This window comes from Nicotiana tomentosiformis, chromosome 8, assembly GCF_000390325.3.
Source record: "Nicotiana tomentosiformis chromosome 8, ASM39032v3, whole genome shotgun sequence".
NCBI classification, from domain to species: domain Eukaryota; kingdom Viridiplantae; phylum Streptophyta; class Magnoliopsida; order Solanales; family Solanaceae; genus Nicotiana; species Nicotiana tomentosiformis.
In genome coordinates, this window is record NC_090819.1 from 109930886 (window position 1) to 109947621 (window position 16736).

At 35.3% G+C, this 16736-nt stretch overlaps 1 long non-coding RNA gene across 1 annotated transcript; it reads right to left on the reverse strand.

Annotated features, from left to right (window-relative positions):
* Nucleotides 1-317: 317 nt before the first annotated feature.
* Nucleotides 318-1739, reverse strand: LOC138896938 (uncharacterized). Its single transcript, XR_011410562.1, has 2 exons — nucleotides 1353-1739; nucleotides 318-462 (listed from the first exon to the last, which is right to left on the reverse strand). It is a non-coding gene; the product is annotated as an uncharacterized lncRNA (long non-coding RNA).
* Nucleotides 1740-16736: the final 14997 nt, after the last annotated feature.

The window sequence follows — 16736 nt, forward strand, 5'->3', positions numbered from 1 at the left end:
CTCATCTACACCAATCATGACACTAATCAAACTACACTCATTAACAACATAAAAATAATGACTAAATATAAAAATTATAAAAAACGGTAATACTTCAATGCTAAAGAGAAGAACTATATTAAGTATAACATTATGTTGACAATAATTAAAAGCATCAAAACATTTGAAACTAGAAGTCTTTCTTAGATAATTATACATGAACCATGAAAGTAACTCACGGAAAAGAGCCCAAACTAAACAAACATGGTTAAAAGTGGGGTCTTTATCTTTTCCTTAAACTAAGTAATCTTAACAGAATGCAATTTTAATCACATATATAAAGAAGAAAACGATAATTTAACTAATTTTTAACAGATTTACATGATGATAACACTAATATAACATTCATCTTGAAACAAAATCAGATCTAATATGTTCCATCAACCAAACCGGGATCAAATCATTCTTATTATCATCAAGAATCTGCAATATAAGAATTTGAAAGTTACCTGGTTTGTGGAATAATAAAATACAGTAGTGCAGCAACAAAATTCAGCAGCAAATATAGTAGAAACCGCAGCAACTCAAGTGTTAAGACAACCCAGAAAACTCAAACAAAAATGCTTGAAACTGGTAGCTATCAACTTCACAAATTGCCTAAGGGATCTTTCTATTTTTCTCGAGGTTTTTGCACTCAAATAATCCTCACAAAACTCTGAAATTTCATCTTGTTATATGTATTAAGCTAATGATTTTTCTCAAAGATATATGTCTTTAAGCAACTCTCCAAGATGTGTCTCAGTATAAGATAGAGTGTGTAATAGAGTGTCCTCTTCTTTTCAGTGAGTAAAGAGCCCTTTAAATAGGCCAATAAATCAGATTTTTTTGGACAGATTTTGGTTCACCAAAAGTCTGTCCAAAAGACTGACTTTGTGTGCTAAACACTATTCAAAAGCTGTCAAAAAGTATTGTACTTGTCACCACACAATGACTTTTGAGTTTTGCACTCCAAAGTCTTTGCACAGTAAAAACAACCAAACTTGTACTATTCCTTCTTTAATTTCAGCTTTTATCAACACAAAAATTCAAATACTCAAATCCAATAAAAATAAATTCGCTAAGCACTTGAAACTTCTATCATAAACTATCATGACTAAGCAAATAGCTATTTCAAAACTAATGAATAACTAATTATCAGTGATTAATAACTATGAACGACTAAGCTAACATAGATTAAATATAACTAATAATATAAATATAAATAATAATAATAAAAATAAATAAATAAATAAAATCAGAAATTATGCTAGACATAAACTAAATACAATACAATTAGAAAAAAATAGTCAAAGGAAATGAGAATAGGGGTATACTAATTGAGGGTGTTCGGGGTGGTCGTCGGAATTTGGCCGGATTTTTAGTTGCCGGATTTTCGGGATGAAATTGACATCAATAGGTAGGTCTTGATGAGTTCTATCCGTTGATGTAGGTATTGTGGGGGTAGTAGTGGCCGGAACTTCAAGATTTTGGGCAAAAAAGTGGCGGCTAAAGTTTCTTAGATCTAAAATTCAAGGAGTTTGAGGGTTTTTTGAAGGAATTGGTTTGGAGATATGGGAAGAGGAGGTTGTGGAGATTATATGGTGTTAATTTGGAGGTGTTTGGAGGTGGTCCGCCGCCGGTGGGTGATTTCTGGCGGCGGCGACGGCGGTGGAGAGAAGAGAGAGAAGAGAGAGAGAAGAGAGAAAGAGTTATGGGTGAAATGAGGGAATGTTTCAGATTTTTGAGGCTTTAAATACCTCTTGAGAGATCAAATATGGACCATTAGATCAATGGGTGATCAATGTGTGAGATTTGATCTTGGGTCACTTAATGAAACGACGTAGTTTTGAGACAAAACTACGTCGTTCCGGACCCTTTCAAAGGCAGCCTCTTATCTTGCATTTTTGGCCACTTTCTCTTTCAAATTTGGCCCAATTTCTTTCTTAATACTACTTATTAAACTAAGTTTACACAAACAAATAAATTAATTAAGTAACTTATTCAAATGATCAATTAACTAGATAAATTCACCAATTGAATAGTTAGTTAATTCCTAAAATGCACAAATAAATAAAGAACTATTTTTTGGTATTTTTATGATTGGAAATATACAATCAAAGACACAAAAATTGAGAAATATAATTAAAGCAACAAAACACTAATGACTTTAGGAGGTGCTAAAATAATACAAAAATTAGGTATTCACAACTTTTCCTCCTGACAACCGCGTTGGAGTCACGAACTTATTTCTCGAAATGAGGATACAACCTTATGTCCTATATTCTTTTGTTATCTCCAGGCCTGGCACCTCTCATCTTTTCCTTCCCTCGATTATAGACTATGTAACATTTAACATTCTCTCTCTACTAGGGACGGGAGCCATACTAAGATAATATTTATCCCTTTCAAGGCTTCCAGCGCCTGTCTTTGTAATACTCATACATAACCGTACTATTGTAGAGTGCACTATCTGGGTGCCTCACAAGGATATCTATTAGCATATTTGCACTATCCTTCGGAAATGTCAACTAACGCAAACATTTCATTCCCTATTTTGGGTCACTCTAACCCCAGCTAGATCCCGATATCCATCCTTCTGTTATACTACTTTTGTTAACTTCCATATGACATAAATGAGATGAGTGTGGCCGTTTGTACATACCCCTGCTACCGTTGAAGGTAACTCAAAATGCTTATTTCTCCCATCCTGAATGGTAAATAATGATAGTCTTCATTAACTGGGCGCCTCGTACCCTTCTTCACCTTGCTTCTTTTACTTGTTGAGACTTGTACTATCTTCTGAATCTCTGATTGCCTTTCACCATAGGGGTGGATAGATATCCTTGCCTTAAGGCTCCTTATCAAGAGGCTTACACATCTTAGTACACATATGATCTACTGAATACCTTACATTTCCTCATCATAAGCATCATGAAAAATCGAGTTCCTCTGACTCAACTCTTCCATATCCGCACTCAATCTCTTACCAAAAAGAGGTATCATCATATTACGGATAAAATAAAAGCTAGGAGTTTGAATTCTTATAAATGAGCTCTACCACACGATCTAGAGTAAGAAGAAAGAGTGATATTCCTAAATGCCCTGTAGCCTCCTGCTTATAAGTGTGGTGCACGACACACCCATAAACAAGACTCTACTAGACATGGCTTGTAGGCTCCCTAGGACAAAACTGGTCTGATACTGCTTTTGTCACGACCCAAACCGATGGACCGCGACGGGCACCCGATACCTTACTCAACCGAGTACCAATATAAAATATCTTTTCGTATCATACTATCATAGATAACTGAGCCGGAGAGGCTGCCGTGAGCTAGGTAGAATACAACATATGATACCAACTTATACATAAGACATATGGGCCTATAAAGCCAAAATAACCACTCGTATACTGAACATAGGCCGACAAGGCCATACAATCGTTTACGTACATGGCATCTGTCTACAAGCCCCTAAGAATACATAATTGTCATAAAGGTAGGGACAGAGCCCCGCCATACCAAACAATACACATCTAAATCATACTGACAAAACAAGCAACTCCGGAGCAAATGGAGTGTACCAACATCTTTCGCTGAGCTGATTGCCTACTTGGAGGATTCTCGACCTGTCTATCGAGACCTGCGGGCATAAAACGCAGAATCCCCAGGCAAATGGGACGTCAGTACAAATAATGTACCGAGTATATAAGGCAATATACTGAAAGCTAAAATTGAACTGATAATATAATAACTGAAAGTAACTGAGAGTCAAAGATAATCTGAAGATATGCTTACCTGCTGATACTGACTCAATTCTCTCAATATAGTAAGTAAAATAGCTGCCCGACCCTATAAGGCTCGGTATATATATAACTGCTCTGTCGTAGTAGGCTCGCTCATAGGCGCTTGACCATACTAGGTTCTGTGTCTCGGCCAACTGGGCTCGCTCATAGGCGCTCGGCCACAATAGGCTCGATATATAACTTACCATCTGATTAGAGGTTGCCCAATAGGGGCCTGCCCATCAATTATAGCTTGATGGTAATGAAAATACTATAATACTGCATATACATGCTCTCTGCTCTCTTGACTAGAACACGACAATACTCAATTAAATATGGAGTCCCGATAAGGAGAATATTGTAACTTACGAGACTAGAAAAATATACATAAATTCGGGAGTATGAACTTTCTTTATGCCTCGTTATCAAACTCGTATAATTACGAGATCATGCCAAAATGAAAGAAGGGCTTAGCCTTAACATACCTGAAGTAGGGAAAAATCCGTATGATATTCTTGGAAAAGGTTGCACCGTACTCCCTTAGAATCGCAAAATCCCGTTGCTATTACCTTATGAAATCTCGTATGAAATTTTGTTTAAGACGGTTACCTTACTGAATATGACCCTCTTTTAACTTGTGATTTTTGGAGAAGCCTCACGTTACCATTGCCAGATTTGGAGCTAATAACGTTACTTTGCAACTTTATATCCATTTTTCTTAAAATGAAGGAGGCATCAATGACTAAGCCTTCCAAGGTTGATGACTAAGCCAATACCATAACGTTACTTTGCAATTTTATATCCATTTTCCTTAAAATGAATGAGACATCAATGACTAAGCCTTCCAAGGTTGATGACTAAGCCAATACCATAACGTTACTATGCAACTTTACATCCATTTTCCTTAAAATGAATGAGGCATCAATGACTAAACCTTCCAAAGTTGATGACTAAGCCAACATAAGCCTTATCAAGTAACTTGTAAGAGTCATCAAACATAGATTGAGTTACTGCCACGTTTTTGCTTCAGTCTTTATCCAAAGACTTCAATTAATCTACCACTAATTATTAATTAACTAGGTAATGTTCCATTACTCAATAATTAATCAATTACTCTCATAATTAAAAATTATTTCCACTTACTTAAAATGCTACCCACTTCTCACATACCTTATACATCTTACTATCATGGCCATGTGGTACCTTGTATGGTACTAGTCCATAAATACCAGGTATTTTAGCTCGGGCCATATTTTATCCCAAAATATCAAATTTCGACGAAATTTATTTTCTTCGATTTGATTACTCTCTCACCTTCAACAATTTACTCATCACTTGTTTAAAATAGCATAATGCTTATAATCACGAAATAATTTTATTCCCGAACTTGCATCGATTAACTTACGAAAAACTTTAACATACGAAAATGCGGCATGTAACAGGCGGGTTGCTCCCTGTAAACATTTCCTTTGATACCATATCATAGTTCCCTTTGACAGGGTCTCCCCGAATTTCTTTAGTAATACGGATTCGATCTCGTCGTCCTCTAGATCATTCTCTTTAATTGCACATGTGTAAGAGGTGACATGCTCATTTGGGTTTAGGAATCTCGGGCATGCGGAACATCTTGGGGATCGGTTTGGGAGCCGCGCTTGGGGGGAAGTGCTTTTTTACGAACTTTGTGGAATTCAAACCCTTCAATATTGGTGGTGCCCCCGGGATTGGATCAACTCTGGAGTTATAAGTTTCCACCTTCTTATCGTTTGCTTCGGTCTTCTTTTCCCCCAACTCAACTCATTTCATTAGTTCTTCGAGCATCTTTATGATTACGGGATCGGTCCCCGATTCATTCCCGTTCGATTTCCTTGGCACCGATTTGACCCTGTGAACAACTTCCTGGGACGACTCGGGCTCGATCCTGCTTGGTGCATGATTGTGGTTTTGGAGTTGGGTTATCGCAGCTTGTTGAGCCTGCAACATCTTGAAGATCACTCGAAGGCTGATTCCGCCCTCTTCGCCACCATGTGCGCTCTGAGCGGCCGATCGAACATCCCTACAAATGCTACTCTCGGGATCTATGATCAAATTTTCCTTGACGGCTACATGCGAGCTAACGTCGATTGGATCTACAGTCGAAACTCCATCGAGGCCAACTGGAGGTACGTTGTTCCCTGATGCTATGTTGCCATTTTCGTCATGGTGGCCGAAGTCATTGTCCACGTGTACGGGTGTTGCCTGAGAGTTCGACATTTTGATCCTGGAATAAAAAATACTCACAAGAACAAGTGAAAAATAGTGTGTGTTACGAAAGTTAGTACCAGAGAATCACTATTATCCTTAGCCCCACTGTGGGCGCCAAACTGTTTACCCTAAAAACAGATAACAATTAAATTTATACGCGGTTTTAAGGATACGTGATATAACTTGGCACAAATTAAGAAAATATATTAATATTGAATTTGACGATACAAGAAATAAATGCAAACCAAACGAATCGAATAGCCTTGGCCCTCGAGTTAGATCACATTTGAACCAAGAGAAGTTTCAACTTGATATAAGAACAGAGTAACAAGATAATAAAAGCTAGTAAAAGACAATGTATTGCTTTATGTTTTGTAAAAGTGCCCCCTTTACAAATTATCATACCCCATTTATATAGTAGGGGAGTCTTACTCTTGATACAGTTCTAAATGAAGTAAGAAATCTCCTGATTGGCTAATTAATCGGCCTATCCTTGATACATGTCGAGATTTTCGCCGTGATCTACGCTCGATCGCGGATATTTCGTCTTTTTGTTATCCGAATCAGAAAGTTTCCCTCGATCTCGCCTGATCTCGACTTTGTTCGGTCCCGGGATCTCGAGCTTGGCGATATAACTTCACATCTCAGTTTGATATGACTCGAGGTCGGACCTAAATCTATCATATTCCAGTCTCGATTAGTCAAGCAAGGGGCGATCCCAATTTTGGCGGTATACAAATAATATAAAGCTAATATATATATATATATATATATATATATATATATATATATATATATATATTATTTTCCCCGATAAATTCTATTAAATGACCCCTTAATGATTGAAATCTATTTCAAATGTTGTACTAAGTACTTATCAAAATAATTGAAAAATGCCAAAATGACACTAATAGCAGTAGTTGACCCCTACCTTACCCGCGGGCCTGTCTCTGCATGTAGGATTCTTAAACAATTCAAGGTTGTTCTTGATAACATTTTAAGTAGGGAAAATGGTCAAATATATCCCTTTATTTTGGTATATTATTCATATTTACCATTCGTTATACTATTGGGCTATATCTACCTTTACCGTTAGCCAATTTTTTTAAAAATACCCTTCACCTAAAAAAAAGCCACCAAAAAAGACTTATTTTTTTAAACCCATTAATAACCCGTTAAACCCCTTTTATTTGCTGCACTTTTTCTCAAAGATTAGTCATCTCCCTCGTAGTCACTTGTTGAACTGAAGAAGTGAAAGATATAAAAATACCAACAACCATATATTCATTTATATATTTAGTCACAATTCTTTTAATATCCTTATTGTATGTTTATTATATTCTACCTTTTCCAAAAACAAAATTCTTCTTCTAGCTTTTCTCTTTTGTTTTATTCGTCATGTCGAACTGTACCGAGTATTCACCATGATTTTCTTTCCATCATGACCTGAGTGTTTATAGTATCTTATTAGGTCGACAGTTCTGAAGTCTTAAGGCAGCTACCGATGTATTTCTTCCTTCAATTATGAGCCTTTGTTGATGAGTATTTAAGCACTATGATTTTCTTATGCTACTTTAAGCATTTGAGCTACGAGTATTATCGTTGTAATATGGCCATTAATTTGGCTTATTTTCAAGTGGGGGCCAAATTTTTATGACATTTGCCATGACATAATATTCACTATAACACAATTTGTGGACTAAGTTTTTATGACATTTGCCATGACATAATATCCATTATAACACAATTTGTGGACCAAGTTTTCTGACATTTTTTATGACATAATATCCACTATTAGGCCAAGGATTTCTTGCTATAAATAGAGGAGCTTCTCCTCATTTGAGAACACACCAATTCAAGAGCTTTTCACTCTTGTCTTTCTTTCTCCTCCTTTATTATAGAGTATTTTGTAAGAGAGTGAGCGATGTAAAATACTTGTGTGAACCCTTTCTTTAGAGTGATCTTGTGAGGTTATTCTCTTGAGGTATTTGGGAATTAGAGTATTTATTCTAATTTTATACTCTTGTTGGTATAGTAAAATTGCTCTTCTCTGCTTGTGGACGTAGGCCACCTTGACCGAACCACGTTAAATTTGTGTCTTCTTTATCTTCTTTAATTGTCGTTATTATCAACTTGCATTATCTTTGTTATTATCATTATACGTTGTTTGGCTAAATTCTGCACTATCCGGGTTCTCGATCCTAACCGGGTTAGTTTAAATAGCCAAAATAACTCTAACAAAGTCTTATGTTGAGAAATTTGACCGAAGTGCAAACTTCGGAATGTGGCAATTAAAGATGGAAGCTATCCTAGTTCAGGATGACTTAGATTTGGCACTGCAAGGAAAGGAGAAGATGCCAGATAAAATGACGGACGAGGAGTTTGCCGTCATAGACAAAAAGGTAAAAGCAAATATTATTTTAAATCTTTAAAATGAGGTTTTTCGTGAAGTTGCAGTAGAAAGTTCAGCCAAAGGCATATGGGGAAAGTTTAAAACCTTATATATGAAAAGAACAGTAGAAGGATCAAGTTGTGTTATTACTTGTTTCCTTACCTAGTCGTTTAAATATATAAGAGATACTATGCTTTATGGAAAGGATAATATCTCTAATAAAGATATCAAATCTATTTTAAAATCAAAAGAACAAATAAATAAAGATATTACTAGGAAAAACTAGTGGGAACCAATGGGAAGACTTATTCATAAGAGATACTATGCTTTATGGAAAGGATAATATCTCTTATAAAGATATCAAATCTATTTTGAAATCAAAAGAACAAATAAATAGAGATATTACTGAGGGAAACTAGTGGGAACCAAGGGGAAGGCTTATTCATAAGAGGTAGATCCAATAAGAAAGATTCAAGTAGTGAAAAACCTAAATCAAGGTCAAAATTCAGATACAGAAATGTCATGTGCAAATATTGTCATAAGAAAGGTCACATTATTTCTGAATGCTTTAAATTGAAAAACAAAGAAAAACATACATAAAAGAAAAATGAGCACAAAAATATTGACACTGCCGAAGCAAGTGTAGCTGCTGATGAGACTGAGAAAACTATTTTTTTAGCAACTAATAATAGTTTCAAATCTAACAATGAGTGGATTTTAGATTCGGCTTATTCTTATCATACGTGTCCCAATCGGGATTTATTTACCACATATGAATCTATTGGAGGTGGAGTTGTCTTGATGGGCAACAATGCTGCCTGCAAAGTTATTGGAAAAGGTATAGTCCGAATCAAAATGCACGATGATGTGGTGAGAACTCTCACCGATATTAGACATGTTCCTGACTTGAAGAAAAATTTTATCTCTTTGGGCACTCTAGAATCTCTTAGGTGCAAGTACACAGGTGAATGTGGAGTTCTGAAAATTTCTCATGGCGCTCTTGTGATCATGAAAGCACGCAGATCTGGTATGTTGTATACTCTTTTGGGATCTACTGTTACAGGTGCTACTACAGTTTCAATATCAGATAAATCAAATCCTGACATCACCAAATTGTGGCATATGCGATTGGGGCATATGAGTGAAAAAGGTCTTTCCATCCTCAGCAAAAGATGTCTCTTATGTGGCCAAAGTACCAGAAATATGGAGTTCTGTGAATATTGTGTGTTCGGAAAGCAGAAAAGAGTCAGCTTTAAATCTCCAGCGATTCATAGAACAAAAGGTACTTTGGATTATATTCATTCAGATCTTTGGGGTCCTTCACATACCCCATCAAAAGGTGGTGCCAGGTATATGTTAACTTTCATTGATTATTATTCAAGAAAAGTTTGGGTTTATTTCCTAAAAAATAAAAGTGATGTTTTCTTAAATTTCAAATAATGAAAAGTTTTGATTGAGAAGCAAACAGGAAAACAAGTTAAGCGACTTAGAACACATAATAGCTTGGAATTTTGTAATGATGAATTCAACGAATTTTGCAAGAATGAAGGAATTGCTCGACATCGTACTGTGAGAATGACACATCAACAAAATGGTGTGGCTGAAAGGATGAATAGAACTCTTTTGGAAAGGGGTCGTTGCATTATTTCAAATGCTGGGTTGACAAACACCTTTTGGGAAGAAGCTATCTCTACAACCTATTATATTGTCAATCGAGCTCCTTCTACACCTTTGAACTTTAAGACTACAGAGTAAATGTGGTTATGCACTCCTGCTAATTATTCTGATTTAAAGATATTTGGTTGCCCTGCATACATGCATGTAAATTATGAAAAATTAGAGCCAAGGGCTAAAAAGTACATTTTCTTTGGGTATGCATCTGGGGTGAAAGGATACCGACAATGGTATCCTGATCCCACGACACCAAAATTTATAATTATCAGAGATATAACCTTTGATGAATCCTCTATGTTACATTCTAGAAAAGAGTCTTCTAGTTCTTGTAATACAGATAAAGGAAATAGTACACAGAAGCAGGTGGATGTTGGGATTGGCATTCTTTCTGAGCCAAGCTCATCAACTTTGGAGCAAAATATAGTTGAAACTCCTGAAGTTGAGCCAGAAGCTGAAATTCCTGAAGAGGAGTATTCTATAGCCAAACATAGACCAAGAAGAGAAGGTAAACAACCATTAAGGTTTGGAGAATATGTTGCATTTGCTTTTTTAGTTGCAGAGGAAACTGAAGAAATTAGAGAACCATCAAAATATTCAGAAGCAGTTTCTGGTGTTGACTCAGCCAAGTGGCTGATTACAATGAATGAAAAAATTGAGTCTCTCCACAAGAATGGTACTTGGTCTCTTGTAAAACCACCATCAGAAAAAAGAATTGTTGGTTGCAAATGGGTCTTCAAGAAAAAGGATGGCATTCCAGGGGTTGAAGATGCGAGGTATAAGGCACGATTAGTTGCAAAGGGCTATAGTCAGGTACAAGGAGTTGATTTTAATGATATTTTCTCACCTGTTATTAAACATTGCTCTATTCGTATCTTTCTTGCCTTCGTTGCCATGTATGATTTGGAATTAGAACAATTTGATGTTAAGACAACTTTCTTACATGGCGAACTTGAGAAACAAATATACATGAATCAACCCAAAGGATTTGAAATTGAAGGAAAAAAATATCATGTTTGCTTGTTGAAGAAATCCTTGTACGAATTAAAGCAGTCTCCAAGACAATGGTATAAAAGGTTTGATTCCTTTATGTTGGGTCATAGTTATTCGAGGAGCATGTATGATAGTTGTGTTTACTTCCGAAAGTTAAATGATGGTTCATTTGTGTACCTATTATTATATGTTGATGACATGCTCATTGCTCCTAAGGATTTAACAGAAATTCACAATTTGAAAAGTTAGCTGAAAAGTGAATTTGAGATGAAAGATTTGGGAGCAGCTAAGAAAATCCTTGGCATGGAGATCAAAAGAGATCGAAAAGCCAACAGGCTATTTCTGACCCAAAAGAAGTACTTGGAGAAAGTTTTGGAGATGTTTGGCATGAAAGATGCTAAACCAGTTAGTACCCCTCTTGCTGCTCATTTTAAGTTATCAGCTGCTCAGTTCCCGCAGTCAGAGGAAGAAGAGAGATACATGGCACAAGTTCCTTATTCCAGTGCAGTCGGCAGTATTATGTATGCAATGGTTTGTACACGTCCAGACATTTCACAAGCAGTGAGCGTGGTAAGCCGGTATATGGCTTGCCCTGGTAAATCACATTGGCATGCTGTGAAATGGATTCTCAGATACTTGCGAGGTACTTTAAACACATGTTTGGAGTTTGGGAGAAATACTAACACTTTGGTTGGTTTTGTAGACTCAGATTATGCAGGTGATCTTGACAAAAGAAGATCACTGACAGGCTATGTATTTTGCATCGGTGGTTGCACTGTTAGTTGGAAAGTTACATTACAATATGTTATAGCTTTATCTACTACCGAAGCAGAATATATGGCAGTGACCGAGGCGATCAAATAAGCTTTATGGTTGAAGGGTCTATTTGCAGAACTCAGTTTACACCAAGGTGGTATTGCCATTTTCTATGATAGTCAAAGTACCATTCACTTGACTAAAGATCAAATGTATTATGAGAGTACGAAGCACATTGATATAAAGTATCATTTCATCTGAGAAATCATTTCTGAAGGAAAAGTCCCTGTTCAGAAGATCAACACTAGAGACAATCCTGCTGACATGTTCACAAAACCTCTTCCAGTGTCTAAGTTCAAGCTTTGCCTGAAATTGATTGGCATTTATGAAGAATGATTTTGCCCATTGGGGTTTTAGCGGAGAAGGTAGAGCAAATTTACTATATATAAGCCAAAATCAGACCAAGATGGAGATTTGTAATATGGCCATTAATTTGGCTTATTTTCAAGTGGGGGTCAAATTTTTATGATATTTGCCACGACATAATATTCACTATAACATAATTTGTGGACCAAGTTTTTATGACATTTGCCATGACATAATATCCATTATAACACAATTTGTGGACCAAGTTTTCATGACATTTGCCATGACATAATATCCACTATTAGGCCAAGGATTTCTTGCTATAAATAGAGGAGTTTCTCCTCATTTGAGAACACACCAATTCAAGAGCTTTTCACTCTTATCTTTCTTTCTCCTCCTTTATTATAGAGTATTTTGTAAGAGAATGAGTGTTGGGAAATACTTGTGTGAACCCTTTCTTTAGAGTGATCTTGTGAGGTTATTCTCTTGGGGTATTTAGGAATTAGAGTATTTACTCTAATTTTGTATTCTCTTTTGTACTCTTGTTGGTATAGTAAAATTGCTCCTCTCCGCTTGTGGACGTAGGTCACCTTGACCAAACCACGTTAAATTTGTGTCTTCTTTATCTTTTTAATTGCCGTTATTATCAACTTGTATTGTCTTTGTTATTGTCATTATACCATTGTTTGGCTAAGTTTTGCACTACCCGGGTTCTTGATCCTAACAATCGCCAAATCACACCTTTAGAACCAAAGTTAGAGTCCAAGCTATGGGGTGTGATACACATAATTCTTAATAACAACTGAACTTATAATGAGCAAAATTTTTAAAATAATTAGAGGAGATTCAATTTAAGATCAAGCTACAGTCTAAGGAATTCATCAAGAATAAAAGAAAGTACACCACCAAGTTGGAAAAGAACCTTAACAACATAAACACACTAACTTCATGTATTAACCAAACACAAGTGTTGTTAAAGTATATATCAGTTGTTACCAACATACAAATCAACTATCAAGTGTGCATTACATTAGACAAAGGGATTCCATATTATAACCACACAAAAATACAACCGAAAGTGATAACATGACATGCTAATGCCACCATGAACAACTAAGAACCAAAATATAAGTTTTTACTAATCTTACCGCCACCATCATTCTCACACTCTCTCAAAATGAATAATGTGTTAAGACGTCTCAGAAAACTAGGTTCCGTATTTTTATATGATGGGTTTAACGGGTTGTGGATTAATGTATTTTTTTTTAAATGACTTTTTTTAATTTGATAGTTTCCGTTAGGTGGAGGATATTTTTAAAAAGTTTGGCTAACGGTAAGGGTATATGTGGCTTAATAGTATAACAGAGGATAGATGTGAACAATATATCAAAGTATAGGGATATATTTGACCTTTTTCCCTTTTAAGTATTCTACCTTCTCAAATTCTGACGCCTTCACATTAATACTTTCACGCACTGGCTAGGAATTGTTGCTATCACTCATTTTTTGCTACATATAGTTGGATGATAAATAATTAGAAGTGCATATTTTTTAGTGTGTTTTTATTTTATTTGTCGCATGTGTCGTATGAGATTACATGATTTTTGAAATAATATATGCTTATTATATGTTTCTTGTATGTAAGAATAAGTTTTAATGATAAGTTATCAAAAGATGTGAATTTACTGCAAAAGGAAAAGATGGAAGAATTGGGAGCTCGTCCATTCTCGCGCATAGCATGAAAACGGATGCGAAAAAGGAGACAATTGAGTGCACAAAATAGTAAAGTGAAGCAAATGCACGAATTGCTTTGCGAAATGAAAAAAATTTAAAAGCGAGTTCGCGTCTATGGTCGGAATGATTTGATTCGATCTGCCATATACAAACCCTAATTGATAGAAATACATTCTAAAATATCTTTTTGAGGGAGACACTACTTTAGGGGGAGACACTACTTTAGGGGGAGACAATACTTATGAAGGCAAGATCACACAAAGAACAAGACGGATAATTTTTTACAGAGTTTTTCACTTTCTTTTTCCTATTCTTTATTGGTGGTTATAGATTTTGGTATTGTAGTTTTACATATTATTATGAGTAGCTAATTTCTTATCTAGGATTTTGATGAAACCTTTTGCAGGATGAATTATTGTTACGTTTTAATATAATTTATCCTTTGAATTTCTTTGCTTGTTTAACTATGTGCTTGTTTTAATTAATTGAAGAGTTCACAATTGATTGTGCCTATTTATTATGTATTGCTTGGGAAAGGGTACTTATTTAGGTGGTTGTTGATCAATGTTCCTCTGACCAGTGGCGGACCCAATATTTTGTGCAAGCGGGTTCAATCTTAAAAGTATATAAATTTAGTAGTAAAATAGTAGTTGTCAAGTGGGTTCAAATAAAATATTTATGTAAAATTTACACAACTTTAATCCTAATTTATACATATACACAATATTATTTTTTTGTGAAGCGGGTTCAGTTGAACCCGCTAGCAACCACTTGGGTCCGCCACTGCTTCTGACGTAGTGAGGAATTAATACGGTAGATTTAAATGTGGGTTTAAAAATAATAAATCTTTAATATAGTCAATGTACCTGATAAGATAGTGTCAGTTAGCATAGTTTAGAAAAATTTAGTATTCCTCCGTGAAATTTTATTTTGGTAAGATCAAGGTGTTTGGCAATTTTTATTTATTCTCTTTTTAATCGCATGATATTTGTGTGTTTGATATGTGCTTAGATATGGAAGAATGAGTTTCAGGGTTGGTCTTTGGATAAAATTAGTTTATCTCCATTAATTGTAGATTTTCCAAAGCTATATTGAAATGCCCTTATCTTACCTCATTTCTATCTAAATACATATTGGTTAAGAAATCAACATAATTTCAGAAGTTTTTAAAACCAAACATTAGTTGAGGAAAAGGCGATCACAACAATCAACGGATAATGTCGGAACAAAGATTACTTAAGGGACAACTTAAAAGATACTTTAAACGGAGAAGAGCCAAATATACCCTTATACTATCAGAAAAGGTTTAAAGGTATCCCTCGTTATATTTTGAGTCTAAATATACCCTTTTTGTTATACTTTGAATTCAAATATAACCATATCGTTATATTATTGGTTCAAATATACACTTTTTTCGTTAAGTTTGTCCAAAGTGAACATCCAGTCCTACGTGACACTGACATTTGATGAGACGAGTGTCACATGGCTTGCCACCTCAGCGCCCCTAACCCATTTTACCCTTCTTATTTTTTTTTCACCACTAAAATTTTCTTCCCCCAATCACTATTGCCACCATTACCGCTACCATAAACAATATTGTATTTCAAATTTTAGTGATATATGGATTAGGGGCGTTGAGGTGGCATGCCATGTGGCATCCACCCCATCAAATGTCAGCGCCACGTAGGATTAGATATCCACCTTGAACAAACTTAATATAAGAGGGGTATATTTGAACCAATAGTATTACGGCAGGGGTATATTTGGACCCAAAATATAACGAAAGGTATATTTAAAACCTTTTCTCATAGTACAAGGATATATTTGGCCCTTTGCCGCACTTTAAATTCGTCAGATTCAATATATGATCCAAAAAGAAAAAGACACTAAACATTGCGGGCTAATTTCTTATTTAAAAAACAATACATTCTTCCACAAGAGAGATTTTTAAAAAACTTTAATTAAATTTCAAAGGTGTGAATGGTCATAGATGCCTTTCAATGGTGTATGATTTATGGTTGTTTAAGGGGAGGGTACTGAGACATTAAGAGTTAAGAGTACGGGGAGGGTAAGTGTAAGGGGAGGGTTCCTTAAGGGTATTTTTCTTAACGGTATTTAAGGGTGCATGTTATGGCTATTTAATTGGATACCCTATCAGTACCCCTACCGGTCCTAAGGGTGCGGTACCGATACTTTATGGGTACTTAACGATAATTTTAAATTTTTTTAATTTAAATATAAACAAGCTTTAATGGATAAAAAATTCAATACTTTTATTTCAAAACTTATAAAAATAAAATAAAATATTTTTCTTTCAATTTACGGAGATTTTCAATAATTTCTATTGGTTCTTCGCTTGAAATTGATAGCACTTGTTCTTCTGTGTCCCTCATGTCACCGGTAGATAGTATTTCACTACAGGCATCGTTGTCTTCTTAAATTATTTCTAGAAGGCCAAAGTTTCTTCTCTTCAAATATTTCAGCAAATCTTCGTAGCAAATATTATTTTTAACAGTTGTTTTAGGAAAACCTGAAAAAACAGAATTATACGTTTTATATATGTTACTCCTAAAATTGAACTAGTTAAGATTTGTTTCAAAACGAGGACCCCCTCCCTAGCATTATTCTTAGTAGATCTATTACACATTTTTTTAAAAACCATTTTAGGAGCCATTTTTAATGATTAAATTTACAACAAGTAGCAATATAAGTATAACAAAAATAAATACGAATCACCGGAACAATACGGTCCGGTACCGGTACGGTACTAATAATACCGTACCA